This window comes from Cynocephalus volans, chromosome 2, assembly GCF_027409185.1.
Source record: "Cynocephalus volans isolate mCynVol1 chromosome 2, mCynVol1.pri, whole genome shotgun sequence".
Classification (NCBI taxonomy): Eukaryota; Metazoa; Chordata; class Mammalia; order Dermoptera; family Cynocephalidae; genus Cynocephalus; species Cynocephalus volans.
In genome coordinates this window covers 154,552,285-154,573,134 of record NC_084461.1, presented here as the reverse complement: position 1 = coordinate 154,573,134, position 20,850 = coordinate 154,552,285, and the positions used below count along the sequence as shown (strand labels likewise).

At 44.9% G+C, this 20,850-nt stretch overlaps 2 pseudogenes; both read right to left on the bottom strand.

Moving 5' to 3' along the window:
* Positions 1-12,374: 12,374 nt before the first annotated feature.
* LOC134370643 (cartilage intermediate layer protein 2-like) lies at positions 12,375-14,248 on the bottom strand (annotated as a pseudogene).
* A 1,859-nt stretch (positions 14,249-16,107) lies between these two features.
* LOC134370642 (pre-B-cell leukemia transcription factor 4-like) lies at positions 16,108-20,249 on the bottom strand (annotated as a pseudogene).
* Between the last annotated feature and the right edge of the window lie 601 nt (positions 20,250-20,850).

Below are 20,850 nucleotides of genomic sequence, written 5' to 3'. Positions count from 1 at the left end.
AACCCTTTATTCTGGACTAAATGCTACTAGTTTGTAACATATTGTTATTCTATATATGAGAGTACTTCAAAAAGTTTATGGAAAGATTTGTATATTTTTTAATTCTATTTTTCCAAAAAATTTTGAAGTACCCTCAGATTTGATATGCCTCTGGATTTGATTTGTTAATGTTTTATTTAGAATTTTTACTTCTGTTTTCATGAGAGAGAATGGCCTGTAATTTCTTTGTGTGTTCAGTAGAATTAATTGATGAAGACATCTAGGCATGGAGTTTTCTTTTTGAGAAGGTCTTGAGTAGTTACAGGATTATTCAGATTTTCTATTTCTTTTGGGGTCTGTTTCTTCCAGGAATTTGTTCATTCCTTCTGTCTTTTAAAATCTGATGGCAAAAATTATTTAAAAATTATTTATTGTCTTCTTAGTCTCTCTAGGAATGTTGTGATATCCCCTTTTTTATTTTTGATATTGATAATTTATGCATTCTCTTTTTTTCCGATTCAGTCTCCAGAAGAGATTATTGGTTTTATTAGTTTTCAAAGAATGGGCTGTTGACTTTCTTGACTCTCTTTATTGTTTTCTAATTCTTTTTATAATGTCCTAAGATGGATACTTACATTACTGATTTTAAGCCTTTCTTCTTTTCAATACATGCATGTAAAAATATATTTTTTCCTCTGAGCATAGCATTAGCTGCATAGCACAAGTTTTGTGTGTCATATTTCATTATCATTCAGTTCAAAAATATTTTCTGAATTTACTTGTAGTTTTTATTAGACATATTGGTTTTACATAAGTGTATTCTTTAATTTCCAAACGTTTGGGGATTTTCCAGGTTTTTTGCTGTTAATTCTTAGTTTAATTCCATAGTGGTCATAGAAAATACTCTGAATGATATCAGTCTTGAAATTTTCTGAGACTTGCTTTAGGATTCAGCATATTGTCTATTGGTAAATATCTGTGTCCATTTGAAAAAAAATGTGTATTTTGCCAATTAGATCAAATCTTTAATAAAGATACATTGGTTTTTTAACCAATGTATCCTTACTGTTTTGTTTTGTTGGTCTGTTTGACCTATCAGTTAAATGCCATCAACCTATTATGTCAGTTACTGAGATGAGGTGTGCTAAAAATCTCCCACTATTACTGTGAATCTGTTTCTCTTCGTAGTTCTGTCCATATTAGTTTTATATGTCTTTAATGGTTGTTAGGTGCCTACACATTTAGAATTGTTATATCTTCTGGTAAATTTGACCTTTTCATCTTTTTATCTCTAATGATGCTTCTTGTGATATATTCTTTTGGTTAGAGTTCCATGATTTTTTTTTATTCTTTTACTTCCAACTTTTCTTCATTTTATGTTCATGGTGTCTGCTATAAGCAACACACACTTTTTTTGTTTTATTGTTTTGTAATTCTATAGTGTATTTTAAGCACCATAAGACATTAATATTACTATTATTTTATAAAGTCAATATATATTTGAGTTCACTGACATATTTACCTTTCCATTGCTTTTCATTCATCCTTATATATTCATGCTTCCAAATGAGATCATTTTCTCTCTGCCTGAAGAATAACCTTTACATTTTACTTTAGTGTGGTTACGTGTGATAAATTCTCTTAGTTTTTATCTGATGTATTTTAAAATGCATTTTAAATAATATTTTTGCTGGGTATTGAATTCAAGTTTGCCAGCTATTTTCATTCAACACTTTTATTACATATTTGATTGTCTTCTGGTTTCTGGTATTTCTATTTGGGAAGTCAACTGTCAGTCATATTACTGCCTTTTCCACATTAATGCACCTTTTTTTCCTCTGCCTGTTTTTCAAGTATTCTTTTTGTCTTTGCTTTTCAGCTGTTTTACCGTGATGTGACTTGGTATAGTTTTCTTTGCATCTACTCTGCTTGGGCTTCAGGGTGATTCTTGAATTTATGACTTTATATCATTTGTCAGTTTGAGTAAATTCTAAGTCATTATTTCTTCAGCTCTTGCTTCTGCTCCATTCTTTCTCTTCTTTTCTGAGACTCCACTACACATATATTAAATCTTTTTACTCTGCTCCTTATCTCTCTTTTGCTCTTTTGTGTAGTTTTCATGCTTGTTTCTCTTAATGTTCCTGTCTGGCTATTTTCTACTAATCTATCTACCAGTTCACTAGTCCTCTCTTTAGTACTATCTAATCTGCTAATAAGCCCTTCTATTAAGTTCTTAATTTCAGTTATGTTTTTCATTTCTGGAATTTCCACTTCCAGTCTGCTAAATTTTATTCTCCATAATTTCTTCAGAATATTTTCTAAAACATATTGATCTGAGTTATTTTCAATATCATTATGATAACTGAAACACTTTTTTTCCTCTTGTATTTTGGTCATTGGATTTTGAATACTGGTATGCTGGGGAATTTTTTATCAAATGCCAGATATTGTGTAATAAAAACTATAAAGATTATTTGAGGCTCCAGATGATATTCTGTTTCTCCAGAGAGAATTTACTTTTGTTTCTGGCAGGTGGTTGAGGTAGGGCAAGTTCATCTTAATCCTATCTGGAATTGGTTGATTTATAGCTGAATTCAGTCTTCATTAAGACTAGTGTGTATTATTCTCCTTGACTTAAGATGGGGTTACGTACTGATAAGCCCATTGTAAGATGGAACTATCTAAACCGAAAATGGATTTCATATAGCTAAACCTACCGAACATCATAGCTTAGCCTAGCCTACCTTAAATGTGTTCAGATCACTTACACAAGCCTACAGTTAGGCAAAATTATCTAACACAAAACCTATTTTGTAATAAAGTATTGATTATCTTGTGTAATTTATTGAAAAGATCAAAATTCTAAGTATGGTTTCTACTGAATGTGTATTACTTTTGCACCATCATAAAGTTGAAAAATTACAAGTTGAACTATTGTAAGTCAAGGACTGTATCTTGTTTGATCTTACTCCTTTAACTATAGCTCTTCAGATGTCCCAATATAAAAAAAGTCTAAAGTATGTACTAGGGCCCTTCTTGGCTTGCCCTGAACTCATTTTTGTCCATTAACCTACAAGACCACCTAAACCTCTGATCAGCTTCTTAGCCTTTAGGCTGCCACTCACAAATCAGTCAATAATAGCTGGTGGGGGAAAGTTATGCTAAAAATTGATTCACGTTGGTGCATTTCTTCTCCCTGAAATTTTGGCCTCTTTCAAGATCTTGACAACTCATTAGTTCTCCAGTCCTTTTGAATAGCTTTTTTTTTTTTCTTTTTAATTTGGTGTTTTATGTGATCTTTGCAGAAGAGATAACTAATCTGATACAAACTAGTTCCCTCTAGCCAGAAAAACAGGGAAGAAAGAAATGTAGGAAATTGAGAAGACTGAAGATACTATGCCTCATTTACCTATTTTGGCCTACCCTGTGGAACAATCACAGAGCTGTCTCACTATCCCTGTCACTGGGAGCCTTCCTTGCATTCCACGAGAAGTCAGCATGGATGGCTGCAAACGGGTTGCCCAGCAGGATGATACAAGAGCCTCGTGGGAGAAAGTTCACACAGCCAGCACCTTCTCATGGTTTATATCTCAGCCTAAAGGACTCACCTGAGAGTAGCCACCCTGGGTCCCTCTCTCCAAAGCAGTTCTGTCCCCAGTACCTCCCTCAAATTATCTCTCTTACCTAGTGGCTTGTTGTTTACTGAGTGTCACCCTTTCCTACTCCCAACCCGTATAACTGCTACATGAAAGCAAGGACCTTAACCCTTGTTCCCACAGCATGTGCCCAGGCACCTAACAGAGTGCCTCATACACACAGGCATTCCACATTGATTTGTTGTATAAATGAACAAATAACTAAATGGTCAGACAAACTACAAAAGAGTAAGTATAAAAGGGTTAAAGTGTAAAAATCCCACGAGAACCATCTCTTCCACACAAGACCTTTGCAAAGAGCACAGTCCCTTCTTTCCTGATCTTTTTTCCCTTCCCAGATCCCCCCTCTCCCACATGTTGTCCCCTGCTCATACCTTCCAGACCCCACCCTTTCCATCAGAAAACTTCACCCATCCTCAGGAAGGGATCATCATTTCATCTGTTCTTGAGGGCCTGAGTGGTGCCTTTGGTGTCTGCAAGGCAGGCAGTGGCCTTTTCTGTTCTGTCCTAGCTGCTGGAGAGGGAGGTGGTCAGACTTGAGTCCCGAGAATGAGGGTGAATGTGAATGTCCCAATTGCAGTTGAGTTTCTCTATCAGCATTGCTGTTTCTCTGAACTAAGTCACTTAGGACAGACAAACATGAATTTTCCTTGGCCACGATCCTGTAGAAAAAAGCTGTTTATGTTTCCTGTGAGCATGGTTTGGGCCAGACCTTTAGGAACAATACTCTCCTGTCCCCCATCCCACCTTCTTGGTGCCAGTTAAAAAAAAAAAAAAAACACTCCTGATGTTAACTGTGTTTCTAAGGGACGGAACCTGCTTCTCACATCAGCTCCTACCTGCTTCCTTTGACTCTCGTCTCCTGACAAAAGGGAGAGAGGGCTTGCTGGCACATTCCACTACTGACTTGTCACATCCCACATCTCTTTCTACCTACAGCAGTGTTCAACCCTCCATGCCAGGATGTGCTGCCTGCACTGTTCCACTGACAGGACAAGGTCATTCTCCAATTTTGACCCTTGTTCTCCCCTCCTTGGCTCCCCATTGCTCTGAGGACATAATGCAGTCCTCTCAAAGGGACTTGTACGGCCCTCAGGGACTCTGCCCTGCAACTTCAGCCTTATCTCAGCTGTGCCCTTGGCCTCCAGCACTACTGCACTTCTTTCAGTTCCTCAAAGGCTGATCTCATCTACGAGCCATTGCAAACAGCATTCTACCTGCCAGAACCCTCTTCTTGCCTCAGCTGACTAACTCCTTCTCATCTTCAGAACTCAGCTTATAGGCCCCTTTCTTGCTAAGCATCTGTGCCCTCCCCCTTCCCGCTCCCCAAATGAGTTAGCTCCTGTGGCACTGAATATAATCTCGGAATAAGCTTATTACAGATTACAATGACCTGTTTCGGGTGTGCCTCCCCAACTAGACCATGGAGGTAGGGACCACATCCTTTCTGTTCTTCCTTCATGTCTTTACTTGTTCGTGCCTGTCTCTGCCTGTCTCTCTCACCAGATAATGAGCTTGACGAGATCAGAACAATGTTTCTATTCACTATTCCATCCCCAATATGCAGGAGAGCATCTGACACATAGTAGGTCCCAAGATTCCCACAGCCCCGTGTGTTCCTCCATACCACCATAGGGGCAGAAAGGTGAGGTACATTTCCTCACCCATCATAAAGGTCACAGCTGATCCTCCTATAACAAAAGACAGGTTAACAAGATAAAAGCATAACAAATTTATCTAATCAAATTTTTAGATGACATGGGAGCCTTCAGAAATGAAGACCCAAAGACCCAGGAAAAACTCTATTTTTATGCTTAGGTTCCATGAAGAACGTAGAACTGTAATTGGGTAAAGGGTGTGATCTAATGGTAATAGAGTGGGGAAACCTAACAAGGGCTGTCTGTTCAGATTCTTCTTGGCCTTTCTGCGGAGCATTCTTTCATTCTGGGGGTCAGATAATCTCTCTATAGCAAGCTCCTAAACAGAAAGGCAGGGTGAAGTTAGAGTAATATTTTTAGGTTTTATGGCTGACTTTGGGGAAGAGATGTTCTACTTTTTATGGACTGCCTTGGGGAGAAAGGGAAGCAAGAGAAAGAAAGGCAGGAGAAGGTCAGAAAGAGACCTTGCTTCTGAGGCCCTTCCACTGTCCTGTTCAAAGTAGTACACCACAGTGCCATACTTTGGGGTACTGTTTTCTGAGCCTGAACATCACCAACTAATTTTTATTGAACACTTTCTGTAACCAGATCTGTGCGAAGCATTTACACAGAATATACCCTTTAGTTCTCATGACCACTCTATGAGACAGGTAGTGGCTATTATCAACCTCATTTTTCAAATGAAGCGGAGGCACAGGAGAGGTTAAGTAGCTCAGCCAAAGTCACAGAAAGGAAGTCCTAGAGCCAGGATTCAAACCCAGGCAGTGTGGCTCCAGCTCTACATCGTCAACCCCTACTCAAGACTGTCCCTATCATAATATCTATCATACTGTGTTGTAGTTGTCTCACTTTTACTCTCAATTGAGCTTCTTCCGGAAGGAAACAAGTGAAATTAAGTGAAGAAATGAATGAACAGCTGACTCTTAAAGGAGCCTTTGTAGTTGCTCAGCTAGCATCATCCACCAGGTGGCAGTCACAGCTCCCAGATAAAATCACCCCTCTCTCTCCGTCTCTCTCAGAAACAACTCCATTTGTATTATTACCAGGAAGTAAGTAGCCTGAATTCCAAACACGACTCTTTGATTGAGCTTTTTGAACATGGCACTTGGAGGAAATGTGTTTCCAATCCACGTACACAGTGGGATGAGTGGTCCAGGCTGCTTGTGCCATGGCGAGTGAAGAAAAACGGGGGGCGTGTGGAGTAGTGCACAGCAAAGGAAGACCAGGATCAATGTGTAAGATGTAATTTCAGATGGTTTGCTCCTCCCTCATCAAACAGCTGCAGGAGCTGAAAGGAAAACCACAGGATACATATTCCTAGTCATGAATTCCATTTTGCCAGTAGCAGTCATGGGGACATATGGTCCCCCGAGGAGATATCCACAGATGACTGTCAGAAAAGGGCCTTCCCACCTCATCTGTGCCTGGAACTCTGTTCCTTCACCTTCCACTGGTTCTGCAGCATGCTTCTGGCAGCTTCCACTGTGTTTCTGAGAATAGAAAGGGGACCTATTCCAGAGGCGGGGCCAGGGCTGGAATGGTCCTTGTTCCTAAGCCTCCCCAACTTTCAAACAGCTAACTTCAGGACTTCTCTAACAAGGAAAGAGGCCCAGGCCAATTCCATGGGGGCTGCCGGGTGGGCAAGAGGGAAGGTATATTTTTTAAAATGGAAGAAACTGTGAATATTTTAAATGTTTAAGTTAAACAAATAAATGCTGTTAACCACCAAGGTACAATGTAAAATAACTGTGCTTTTCTTGAGAAATTATGGGACTTAATTTATGTGTTACAGGTAGAAGATGTGATATAGTACCCAAGTTTAAAGGTGTCTGATGGCTCAATTCTATCCTCACAAGTCAGGGAACTCCCTGTTATTGTTTAACCTCAAGATAATGTCAGGTGTCTTCATTTTCAGCTCTTTGTGAGTGAAAGAATTGCAGGCCTCAGGGGAGCTAGCCCAACACCGAGTTTGTTGGGACTGAATGGGAGGGGAGGACCCCACCCTAAGGGGAACTGAGAGACAATTCCCTAGATCTGGTAGCAGGAAAGTTGACCATTCCTCCCTCCCCTGCTGTCTCACCGCTACTAAACTAACACAAGCACATGCCTGGCTCTTGGGCCCAGTGTCTAAATGAATCACCTGCATCATCACTTCTACCCCATTTTCTTCCCATAACCCCCCTCCAAATTAGAATAATGCTTCATTGGAATTAGAGTCTGTTCAATGCATCTAAGTACCACTCATTACTTGTTAAAGCAGAATCTCGTGCCCTTTCAATCGGGCAAGGAATTTCCACGAGACTTCAGAGGACAGGGAGGGGATGGGGTGAAAGTCTCCCTTTGTAATCGATACCCTCTTTTTGAAGGTTCTGTGTTTCTAGGCAGGATTAGAACCAGCCTTGTTTCCTTCTGATTTCATGAAGGTTTTGCCTTTGCTGTGTTCCAAGGGAAAGGGATTAGTAATCTGTTGTAAATCATGTTTTCTCCCCAAATAGTAGAGCATGTGGGATTTTGCCAACACCTGAGACACTCGCATATGTCTTCCTCACTGCCCACATTTCCTCTGGCATGTAGTCCTGCAGTGGCTTCCACTCTGCTGCCATCATCCTGGCTCAAGCCACCAACACCCACTGACACCACCATCGTAGCCCCCCAAGACCTCTGTCATCCGCTCCCAATGGTACTTTTGTTCCTAATGTTACTCTTGCTCCCCTACAGTCTATTCTCAGCACAATTGCCAGGGTGATCACAAATCAGTTTATGTCCCTCCCCTGCAGCGATGCTTCAGTGGCTCTCCCTCCATCTGATTGAAAATGAAATCTGAAGTCTCTGCCTGGCTAACACTTCCCTGCCTTACGTGGCCCTCAGCCTCTCTGGACTCAGCTCATGACGTCTCCCTCCCTGTTGCTCACTGTACCCAGACGTGCTGCTCCCCCTTGCATACTTATCAAGCTCAGGCTCGCCTCAGGACTCTTGTGAGAGCTATTTCCTCTGCCCAGAATACTTTCCTGTCACATTTTAGCATGGCTGGTTTCCTCTCATTGGTCAGAACACAGCTTAAATCTCACTTGTCAGAGAGGCCTTCTCTAACCTCCCAATTAAAGTAACCCCCTCCTTGCTAGTCTCCACCACAGAATCCAGTTTTATTTTCCTCATCACACTTAACACTAACGTTTTCTTGTTTAGGTATGTTTTTACCTGTTGATGTCTGAGTTCTCCTTCCAGAATGTAAATGCCAAGAGGACAGTACCCCCAGAGCCTAGAACAATATGTTTGTTATATAAAGGAAGGAAGGAAGGAAGGAAGGAAGGAAGGAAGGAAGGAAGGAAGGAAGGAAGGAAGGAAGGTAGGTAGGAAGGAAGGAAGGAACTGTCTGATGTAATTCTCCTTTGCAGATTGACAATAGATTACAGATTGGCTAACAATTATCAAGTTCAAAGTTCAGATTAGTGGTTCTGTGAATAATCGTAGTGCTTTATCTTTGCAAAGCACTGTCTCCTGAGATCCTCCCAACAACTCCCCATGCTGGGTGTGGGCATCATGTTTGACTCAGGCTCAGAGAGCTGAAATGACTCACCCAAATCACATAGATACAGCAACACACACACACACACACACACGCATCTAACAGCTCAAATCCAGGCCTTTGTAAATCCCAATAGGACAGAGTCTTTGCCTGTCTCATTCCCACGGTAACCTCAGGGCCTAATAATGGCAAATATTTGTTAAAGAAATTGATGAATAAATGATTGAATGGGCAAACTCCTGGATAGAATTGCCTCTCTGGGACTAAGGCAAATTGCAAAAAATAGCAGATTCCAGCCTCTCGGCCTTGTCTGGCCAGTCTGCTCAGGCATCAGGAGGAGCCAGCTCTTCCTTTTCTCCTCCCTCCCTGCCCCTAGAGCCTGGGTCAGAAGGAGCTTCCCGGTCAGGAGGCCCACACACAACCCACCAAGGCTCTCGCTCTCCTGGCACCCTATCCTCAATCCAAAGTCTAAAATCCAAAACTTTATCAAGAATTTTTCTTGCTACTGAGAAGCAGCAGCATCAAGTTCACCTGGCAGCTTGTCACAGATGCAGAGTCTCAGGCCCCCAATGCTACTAAATCAGGACCTGCCTTTTAACCATATCCCCAGGTGAACTTCCTGCACCTTAGCGTGAGTGTTCCAAGCAACCTTTATCAGGCATTCCGATCTCTATTTCCCTAGTGAAATATCTAAGCCTTGAGGCTCCAGCAGCTGTCCAGCCCTCCTCTTGAAGCACAGCAATCCTCTTAATGGCAATTTTGAGAGCAGGTCTGGGAAAAAGAACATCAGGATCCTGTTAGTCACTCATTCAGCAAACATTCATTAAGCACTTACCACGAGCAAGGCACATGACAGACCCTGAGGACACAAATATGAGCCAGACAGTATTCGTCTCCACCACCCCACAAGGTAGACAAGTGACATGTAGTGATAATTACTCATTGTACTAAGTGCTAGTCAGGAGTGCTTCTGATAAATAAAAAGTGATGGGGGGCGTGAAGAGGGGGCTCTAGAAAGGGTGATCCAGAAAGTTCTCTCAGAGTGGGGATCTGAGTCCTGAAGCATAAATGAGGAACCCCATTTTGAGTAGAGTTGAAGTGAGGGAAGGAGGGGAGCTGGGATGGGAAGGTAATTTCACACTGAGGAGAAAACAGCCAGTGAGAAGATCCTGCACCAGGAAAGGAGACTTATATTAAAAGAATGGAGAGAGGCCCAAGCAGAGCAGTTAGAGCACATGATCAAGAGGGTAATAGAAGTGAAGGTTGGAGTGGAGGCCAGGACCAGATCCTGCAAGGCCTTAGGGGCATGGGGAGATGGCAGATCTTACTTCTAGGGCAATGGGAGGCAGCTGGAGGGCTTTTGAAAAGCATCAGCAAAGCCAGGTTTCTGTTCCACACTAGCTGGAGGGATGGATGGTATAGGTAATATCTCACACAGGTGAAGGGACTTTCCCATTTGTCGCAGCTACCAATTGCCAGATCTGGGACAATAATACTAATGATAATGGGAGCCCCTAATGTTTACAGTTTAAGTGCTTTTTTCATAATTATATCGTTTAATCCTTACCTCAACTTGATGATGGAGATATTCGCCCCTTCTGACCCATGAGAAAACTGATTCTCAGAGGTTATCTTATGTGGCCAAGGTCATAAGCCAGTTGGAGGTGGCACAAGGACAGAAACCCTGGTAGTCTCACCCCAGAACCATGTCCCTAACCACGATGATTATTGAACTCAACTTTGCTCAACTCCCAAACCCAAGTCGGTTCCACTACCCCACATGGTCCCTGGGCCCACCTTCACCTACATTTTGCTGTTTATGAGAGCAAAGGGGAGATAAATTGAGGAACTAAAAATCATATTCCCTCAAAGGCATATCATTGTGCTGTCAGCTGAGGGACACAGGCCTAATTTCCAGCCCTTCCTCCCCCTTCCTGCTTTCATTCCCTAAGGAGAATGATTCTTGGCTCATCTAGAAATCTCCAGAAAATGAGAGTCCAAGGACACAGCCCCTCTGGAGTTTGTGTCCAATTTGGCAGCCCAGACTTAATGCCCTCTGCTGCCGAGTGTGATTCTCCACTGTGGGAGGAAGCCACCTATTCTTTAGATGGAAAGAGAGACAGCAAGGGCTGGGCGCTGCAGCAGCCACGGGGTCTGGAGTCTCTGTCACCATGGCGACTGTTGTAGGCTGGATGAGGTGGGAACCACAGAATTCACAAGAGGAAACTAGCATGGGAGAGGGGCATCTGAGGGTTCCTACCTTCTGCACTGGAGTGGTGACACTGCCCTCAACCCATTACAAGGACTGGCACTCTGTAAGTGGATAGATACTGATAGCAGCAACAACATAATGGTTATCGTAATAAGAGTTGACATTTATTGAATAGACACAACACTAACTGCCATCACTAACTGTAATCAGATTACATACCCTGACTTCAAAAGGTTATGGTGCTCCACTCTCTACATGGAGCTCAAAAGAAAGAATATAAAAATACAAAATAAGCATAAGGAAAGCCAAGTAAGATTCCAATTTTCACCCTTATGGGTGACGACTGCATCACTGCAAAGTTGCCTCATCCTGGGAGAAAGATGAAATTGGGAGTATAGAAGGTCTGATTTCCCTAGTTAAGGGGCCTGTGCGTAGTGGGGTGCTATCGACTTCTGGGCACAAAAGTGCATTTGATAATTGAATTCCACTTCTCTTCCCATCCTCCCTCCCACCTTCTGACCCACCTTAGGAAATTCTGTGATCCTTACATAGGACACTTATGAGACTCAATATGAGTCTTCATGTGCATCCTTTCCAGTGTTAGAGTTGCATGTTTGGTCCTTCTTAGATTTGAATGTTTTGTGCGGTAAAGAAAAAGGAAGTTGCTGATGACTATATTTGACCATGGTGGCTCCCTCAGAAGAACGTCTTGCTGCAAATCTAGGTTCAAATATTATGGAGGTTTTCCCATCTGTTCAAGAATAGATGTTCAGGCTGTGGCAAGAATCAGAGCTGTGTGTTCCAGAGCTCCGGTGCTCTAAAAACGACAAACACTTCTTCTCGTACAAGTACACACACACACACACACACACACACACACACACACACGAATATAAATTATCTGTGGAAATCTATTTTGATGCTTCTGACATCCTAGTCCAGAAGCAAAATGTTCAAGTGCTGTTTTATTTATTGATTGATTGACTGAAATAAAACATTTTTAATTAAGCCCAGGAGCACCTGCCCTAGCCCACCCCTGGGTTCTCCAAACCCCAAACACGTGAGTATTGTTCCCCCTGCCCCAGAGCCTCCCCCACATGGGGACTCCCAAGAAGCCCATCACCAACGTTCACTGGGCCCTGCTTGGACTCCCACTCACACCCACAACCAGCCCCCCAAGTTTCGTTTCCATAAATAATACCAAGAGCAAAGCTTACCTAAAGGGACCTACTAAAGCACCGAGCTCAGCACAGACAGCGGGCTACATGCCAGAGGTCAGAAATGCCAAGGGCAGAATATCTGAAATCAAGGTCAAGATACACAGTCAGAGATGGCTTTTGGGGTCACAACTGTGAGGTATGGGGGGCAAGCATAGCAAAGAGAGCTGGGTCATCTGCAGCCACGGGCGGGGGATGCAGGGCCAGGTAATCTCAAAGGAGCCAGTTGACCGCCACACAGCGGCAGCTGTCCTGGGGCATGATGGTCACCAGCTTCGTGTCAAACAGCATTCCGCTGCACTTGAACTCCACGCAGGCGGCAGGTGCGCACGCGCGTGGCTGCTCCCCGCGTTGTGGGAGCGCATCATGTACTCCTGTGGGCCCTGGATTCGCACCTTGAGGAAGCAGGCCCGGATCTCCTGTGGGTTGGGCCACCAGGCTAGCAGATCACCGGTCCAGGAGGCCAGCACAGCCTCGCGGAAGGAGACAGCGTTGTACGCGAGGAGACAGCATTGTACGAAGACCTGTCCGCTTCCATGCGGGCAAAGCGGCAGAAGCCGGCGGTCACGGGAGCCTGCTGGCATTCCCGCAAGCTGCGCCACGGTTACACGGGGCTTATGGCTTCGGCAGACTCGCCCCGCCAGGGTTTGGAGAGGTTGACATGGAAGTCGTTGTGTTTGAAAGCCGGGTCGTCGTAAGTCGGCCGGCGGTGGCCCAGCCCGTCCAGGAAGGGCCGGGCGATGCCCACCGCAGCCGGGAGCGAGCGGGGTCGGGAGGGGGCCGGCTCAGCTCCTCGCCACCCAGGGTGGCCGCAATGAGGTGCGCAGCGGCGCCACCTCGCTGTCGCTATCCACAAAGCGCAGATCACTGGAGGCAGCAGCCGCGGAGGTAAGATCTCACGGGTCCACAAACACCACGTGGGCCTCCACAACCCCTAGGGAAGGGTTTGCTGTCGGCTCGGTGGAAGGCTCCAGGCTGCGACTGGTCCAGCTCGCCCAGAGATGGCGTTGCTCTGGCTGGCATCTAAAGTGACCAGGGCTTTCTTCCGCCTTGGCCTCATGGTACACGGTGGCACCTCCAGGGTCAAAAGGCACGACCTGTACAGCGTCCACAAATTCGCCAGTGGGGCCCACAAAAGTCACCATCAGCTGCTCGGTGGAGGGTGGCACCTCAATGGTGAAGTTGCCGTGGTAGGAGGTGAAGCTAACCCCCTCCCGGCCCAGAGGGTCCTGGCAAAGCTCAGGAGCTCCCCAAAGTCCACAGCCACCATGCGGCCCCGGAGGAATCCCAGAGGAGCAGACACTTCTGGCAGCCACACTTGGCCTTCACCTTCACCAGGAGGATGTAGCCAGAGCAGTGAATTTAATTTCCCTGCTCTCCAAGAGGTGCACGAAGCAGCAGTGGGAACCAGCATCCCCACACCGAGGGCTTCAGCCTGCAGGACCTCGACAGTGGGTGTCAGGGCAGAGGCCCACATCCAGGTAGGCAGGGCCACTGCCTGGCTGACCACAGTCATCTGGAAGCTTGGTCAGGTGCTCTTGGGGCCAGGGGTTGTAGGCTGGCTGGCCCGGTGCCAGGCAGTGGTGGAGTGCATGGTGGGAGCTTCATTCCACACCTTGCATTGGTAGGCACCTGCCTGATTCCCACAGCTCCAGGTGGGCCCCATACCCATGCTCTGGCCTGTCCAGCTGGGTCCTATTGTGGAATCAGGAGTATTTCTTGGGCATAGGGGTCCCCGGGGCTTTGCAGCAGAAGGTGACGTTTTGGCCGTCTCTTGCACTTGGAACTCAGGGTGCTTCACCAGGTATGGCTTCTCAGGGACTCCTTACTCCACCTCCACCTCCTCGGGGACCTTGCACTCCACTCAGATCACCTCAGGGACCTCACACCCAATGCACATGACCTCACAAAGCTAATATTCCACAGCATCACCTCAGGGGGATCCCACTCTGCACACAACCCTGAGGGAGTCCCCAGGGCTCCGGGTGGGTATACTGCATCGCTATTGTCTTACTTTGTTTCTCTTGCTTATAACAAAATACCTTGACTCCATGTTCAACATCCTCTGCACGCTGGTGTTGGGATTGGGTCCCCAAATCCTCAGGCAGCTTCACTGCTATGGCTTTCCTGGCCTGAGGCCATGTCTCAGCTCTCACAGGCTGGCATTGCACACTGATAACTCCACAATTCTGGGGTGTCATGGCAGTCCCATTCCCACAGCTTCACTATGCATGGCGCTAATGGGGTTTTTCTGTTTCATCTCGACCTCATGTTTCTGCTTGGCATTGCTCCAGTGAAGGCTCTATGCAGTGAATCTGCCCCTGTAACAGATCTCTTCCAGGGCCACCAGGCTTTTCCATACATCCTTTGAAATCAGGATGGAGGCTCCCAAGCCTCCACAGCTCTGACATTCTGCGAGCGTGCAGAGTTAACACCACGTGAACACCACCAAGGTTTCTGGCTTGTATTTTTCAAAGCTGTGGGTCCAGCCATGCCTGGCCAATTTAGCCAAGGTGGAGCAGCTGGGGTGCTCGAAGCAACATCCTGAGGTAGTCCTGGGCAGGGAGCCTGTGGAGGGTGCCTCAGGCCTGTTCCCCAAGATCATATTGTCTCCCTGGGCCTTTGGGCCTGCAATGGAAGACACAGCCTCCAAGATCTCTGAAATACCTTCAGGGCCTTTCTCCCACTGTCTTGGCTATTAGCACCTGGCTACCCCATAGCCCTGCTAATGTCTTTAGTAATGAGTCCCTCTGCTGCACCATTGGACTTTTCTCTTGAAAATGCTCTCTGCTCCTCTACCACATGGCCAGGCTGCAAATTTTTTAACTCTTTATGTTCTGCTTCCCTTTTAAATTCCGGCTTTATGTAATGCCTTTGCTGCCATAATTCAGCATAGGCTGTTACAAGTAGCCAAGCAGCTTCCTTAATGTTTTGCTGCTTAGAAATTTCTTCCACCAAATACTCTGGTTCACAATTCTTAAGTTCCACCTTCCACAAAGTCCTAGGGCATGGACACAATGCAGCCAACTTCCTTCTCAGATTACAAAGGTTGATCTTTGCCCCAGTTTCCAAAAAAAGCTCATTGTTATTTACATCTGAAATCTTCTCAGAATGGCCTTTACTGTCCACATTTCTGTCTACATTCTGCCCACCACATATAACCAGTCTCTAAACAGTTCCAAATTTCCCTGGTTGTCTGGTCTTCTAAACTTCCACCATCAGCTAAGCTTTTTCTAGCCTGCTCCTTCAGATTCTTCCATCCTCTCCTCAACACTCAGTTCCAAAGCCACTTCCACGTTTTCAACTATTTATTATAAGCAATACCCCAATTTTTTTCTTAGTTCATTTCTGTTGCTTATAACAAAATACCTGGAACTGGTTACTTCATAAGAAAACAAAATTTATTGCTTACAGTTTCAGAGGCTGCAAGTCCAAAATCCAGGGAACACATTTGGTGGCATTGGTGGTGGCAACAGTGATGGCAGGGTAACACATTGTGAAATGGTGGAGCAGAGAGAGAGGAAGAGATTCTTCATGTTGTCTTTTAAAAGCCCTTAGAACCATGCCCCTGACCACCATTTTGAATCCATTCACTTTGGCATGCTCCTACAATCTAATCACCTCTTCAAGGCTCCACCTTTCAATGACCATAATAGGATTTCCTACCCTCTTAACACTGTCACAGTGGAGGTCAATTTTGGGAGGGGGGACACTCAATCCAAGGCACCTATGTCACAGGTGAAGGAGGACAGCGCCCACCCAAGTCTCACATTTATAGTGCAGAGCTGGGCTCTGAGCCTAGTCAGGTCTACTCAGACCTGGACATTTGGCTTCTGTTCCACACTGTCTCTCCACACATTTAATTAACTTCTCTGGGATCCTCCGAATGGGATTTAAACTTCCACCCTTCCCAGGGACAGGGAGGTGTGGCAGGAAAGGCCGTCACCTGGGAGACGGTCATGATGCCCTCCCTGGCCAGCTCTTTTTTAGCTTCCTCACTGGGGTAAGGTTTTCTCAGATGGGAATAAAAATACTCATTCAGCCCTTCTGTGGCTTGCTTGCTGAAATTCTGCTACTTTCACTGGCATTGAGGAACTGCGAGCGCGGATCAGCAGGGCCTCGCAGGTGCTCTGCTCCAGCTGCCTCTGGATGGCACTGAACTTGCCGTGGATGATGGCCACCATGTGCTCCATCTCCTGGAGATGGGCCTCACCCTGCTCTGCTCCTGGAGGAGGTTGGTGATGTGCGTGGTGAATCAGGGCAGGCATGACAGAAACTCTTCCCTGCAGAAAGATCACCTGTTCATATTTTCTTTTTTTTTTTTTTTTTTTTTTTGTCTTTTTCGTGACCTCACTCAGCCAGTGAGTGCACCGGCCATTCCTATATAGGATCCGAACCCGCGGCGGGAGCGTCGCTGTTCTCCTAGCACCGCACCCTCCTGAGTGCGCCACGGGGTCAGCCCACCTGTTCATATTTTTCTAGCTCAGAGTGGTAAGCCTGTCGGAGTCAGGACAGCTTGGCTCTGTAGTCACAGTGCTCAATGCTATTGTCATTTGGACATCCAGCTAGTGTTGCTGCACCGGCCTCGCCCACAGGTCCTCCCCTTCCTCCTTTCTCTGGCTTGTACAGCCCACCGCCAGCAGCCTGTTATCCAGCCTCATGAGCTGAGCATTGGGGGATCCTCTTCCCTCACGCCACGGATGCTAACCACTAGCCTGCACCCCCGTCCAGGCTGCGGTCGGTGACAGCCAAGATCCACTGCAGGACATCGCTCATGTGGGGCGCGGCGGGACAGACAGCAGAGTGCCCCCAGGTGACGGCCAAGGAGGAGCCGCTGTTGCAGGGAACCCTAAGCATTTTCTAATTGTTAAGCTTTCCCTTTTCCCCCTGAGAAACTGTTTTAGAAACTCTGCTCCACTGTAGTTCTGGCCCCTGCCGTTTACCCAACTTGCTTCCTGGGTCCGCCCTCTAGGAGATAACAGCAGTTTCACACCCCCCAGGGGCCAGAGGCACATTAGGCTCCTAAGTGACCAACAGACTGTGTCCCACAATCAGCCAATCCAAATTAGCAGGACAGCATCCCTCATTTACATAAGAGGACCTGAATGAGAACCTGGGAGGTAGAAGGGTGGGAATTTAGGCTATATAAGGGGGTCTTTTCCTTTGTTCTGGGAGACACTGGCTTAGGAGTTCTTACTCCCCAGTGCTCTCCTTGCTTACAAGCAAAAAGAGGCACCTGCTGTAACACTGAACAAAGAGCTGCAACACTAAAATAAAGAGCTATAAAACTACAGCACTGACACCAGTCTTGGATTTCTCTGTGCATTGGTCCCACAACACCGTCAGCAGACAACCGCTGCCACCCGCGTGCCGCGCACGCTCACATGCTTGGCCCCACCCGTGTCACCGCCGCTTGTCAAGTGCTGTTTTTAAATTCACAAGGATCTATTGGTAAGAAAGCCTCTCCCCCAATCCTTTGGATTTCGGGACTATTTTTGTGAGATTACAGGAACAGTGCAGTGTACAAAGGATGAGATGCATGAGAGAGGCTTGATTTTCTGTGTCGAACATGTTCAATTATAGCCTATAGGAAGAAGTAAAACCCTTTCTCCTTGGTGGGATTTTCTTTGAATCCAAAAATATATACAAGCTATGTGTGTATATGTGTATCTACATTTATCTTCTATCTATCAATCCATCATCCATCCACCTACCTCCTTACCTACCTGTCCATCCATCCATTTAGCTAGCTAGAAGATATTCTTTCTTTTTTTTTTTTTCTTAATTTTATTTTGTCGATATACAATGTGGTTGATTATTGTGGCCCTTTACCAAAACCTCCTCTCCCTCCTCCCTCTCCCACCTCCCACCCAACAATGTCCTTTCTGTTTGCTTGTTGTATCAACTTCAAGGAATTGTAGTTGTTATGTCTTCTTCCCCCTCCCCCCCCCCCCGGTTTTTTTTTGTGTGTGTGTGAATTTATTTATTTATTTTTAGCTCCCACCAATAAGTGAGAACATGTGGTATTTCTCTTTCTGTGCCTGACTTGTTTCACTTAATATAATTCTCTCAAGGTCCATCCATGTTGTTGCAAATGGCAGTATTTCATTCGTTTTTATAGCTGAGTAGTATTCCATCGTGTAGATATACCACAGAAGATATCTTTTCAGGGCACCCATGTGATTTTGTTTCATTGTCCCCTAACAATTTCGGAGATGACATAACTACAACGAAGAGTAGCTATCACATTATTATTAAAGATATCCTTGTCAAATAAAGAGTAAATGATTTCTAGATGGATTTGTAAAATGTCACATATCCTTTCCATGTAACTTCTTGATTAATCAGTGCAGGGAGAAAATGAAATTTTAATAAAATTTCTCCTTCTTAGGTTGAAAATGTATAAGGCATGAGGTGAAAAAGGACCTGGATTAGAATTCTGGCTTTGCAAATTGGGTTAACCTTTCTGAACCGTGGTTATCTCAAAATGAGCATAATAATAGTCTGCTGTTTGAATGTCCCCCCAAGCTTATGTTGGAACTTACCCCCAATGTGGTGGTGGAAGGTGGGGCATTTGAGAGGTGACTGGATCGTGAGAACTGTGCCCTTGTGAATGGATTGATCCATTTGTGGGATAATGGGTTGATGGTTTAATGGGTTGTCATGGGCGTGGACTGGTGGCTTTATAAGAATACATAAAAAGCACTCTGGCCATTCTTGCCATGTGATATCCTGGTTACCACAGGACTCTGTACAGTGCCCGCTAGAAAGAAGGCCTTCACCGGATGTGTTCCCTGGACCTTGGACTTCCTAGCCTCCAAAACTCTAAGAAGTAAATGTCGTTTCGTTATACATTACCCAGTTTTAGGTATTCTGTTATTAGTGATACAAAATGAACTAATACAAGGGCCTTTCTCATAGGGCTGTGGGGAGATTGAAAAAAGAGAAGCCGCCAACACAGTGTCTGGCACTTACTTGATAAGCACCCCATCAATGCTAGTTGTTATTATTCTCACTCCCAGAACTGCTTGTATTTCTGGGATTCTTGGGGGTCACAGTATTAGAGAAAAAGGCCTTTCTTTTTCCTTGTGTGTCTTTCGCTAGTGGTTGAATCATAGAGAAAGGATATGCACTAAGATGTCTGTACTTCCTCAAAGTGAATAGAAATGACATTTCAACTACCTTGCCACTACTCCTGAAAATATATACCCAATTCTGGCCACAGAAACATAGATGTGGGTTTAAGTGAGGCCATAAGACAGACATGAACTGCAGAGGTAGACCTGAGTCACCTGGGCTTGACAGAACTCAAGGACTTCAATCTAGCCTCCTTACCTAACCAACTACATAGCCTTGAACACATCTCTTAACTGAGAGTCAATTCCTAGGGAGGAAGTGACCTCATTTTAGGACTCATTATCAAAACTAACATTCTCTCTTACAACTTTTGTTTTATCACCCTATCTCTACATTTTAAAATATGACACTTGCACCCAGAATAGGTTTATGAATGAAGCTTTTGTTTTAAAAACAAAACCCAATTTAAAAAAAAAAAATCCTGATCCTATTCATTGCTAATCCAGTGGCAGTGAGGTTCATAGGGGAGGAAATTGGGATTTAGCAGATGAGAATTGGAATCTAGATTTTACTGTGTCCTAGCTGTGTAGGCTTGGCTAAGTTACCCACCTTCTCCGTGAGACAGTTCTATTTTCTGTTCAATACCTCACGGGGGATGTTAACCTTAGTAATGTATGTAAGTGCCCGAGATACAACAGGTGATCAGCAAGTACTAGTTTCCTTTTCTAGAATCAACTCAGTCAGTCATTACAGAAGCAGGAGGGCTGAGAGTTACCTGATGAGGCCCATTCCACATGCTCACTCCCCTACCCCACCCCACCCCACCTCAGCAGGTCATTGGAATCAAGCCTTCAACCAACAGTTAAACACACAAGGGCTGCATCACTTTTGCCTCAAATGTGAGAGGATGAACTATACCTCCATTTCGTCAAATAAGGAAGTTTCAGATCTTTACCGGATCCTACCTAAAACCATTTGTGCAGCTTCAGAGATTTACGTTGCCACCGCCCTCCCAGTTTTCTTCCTGGGTAACTTATTTCAGAACAAGTATAAAATGCCCAATTGCCTTTAGTAGATTCTGGGGAGTAATTCCTTGGTATGTTGGGTTCTTTTCTTCTCTCTTTTGGTGTTGGGGGGTGCGTATAGGAGAAGAGTTGAAAATAATCTCTTTAAAACAGTGACATTTGCTTGATTTCATTGCCATTTTTATGGTGTCAGAGCTCTGCTTCCTGACATAGAACTCCAGTGAAAAGGATATGGAAAGCTCAAGCTTAGCTTTTGGCATTTGTATTCACTGATTCTCCACCCTCCGCCCCCATCTACCCACAAGCAGTTTCTCACTGACAATCAGATTATGAGCAGTATGAAATACTGGTGGTTTGCACACACTCTCGATTTAGGTGCTGATGTTCATTTTTAACTTCCTCAAGACAAACTGTACTTTTCCAACTCTGGTTACCACACTGAATCACAATAAGACACTTTTTCCAAACAGCCAACTCAATTTGACTAGAGAAGGATTGGA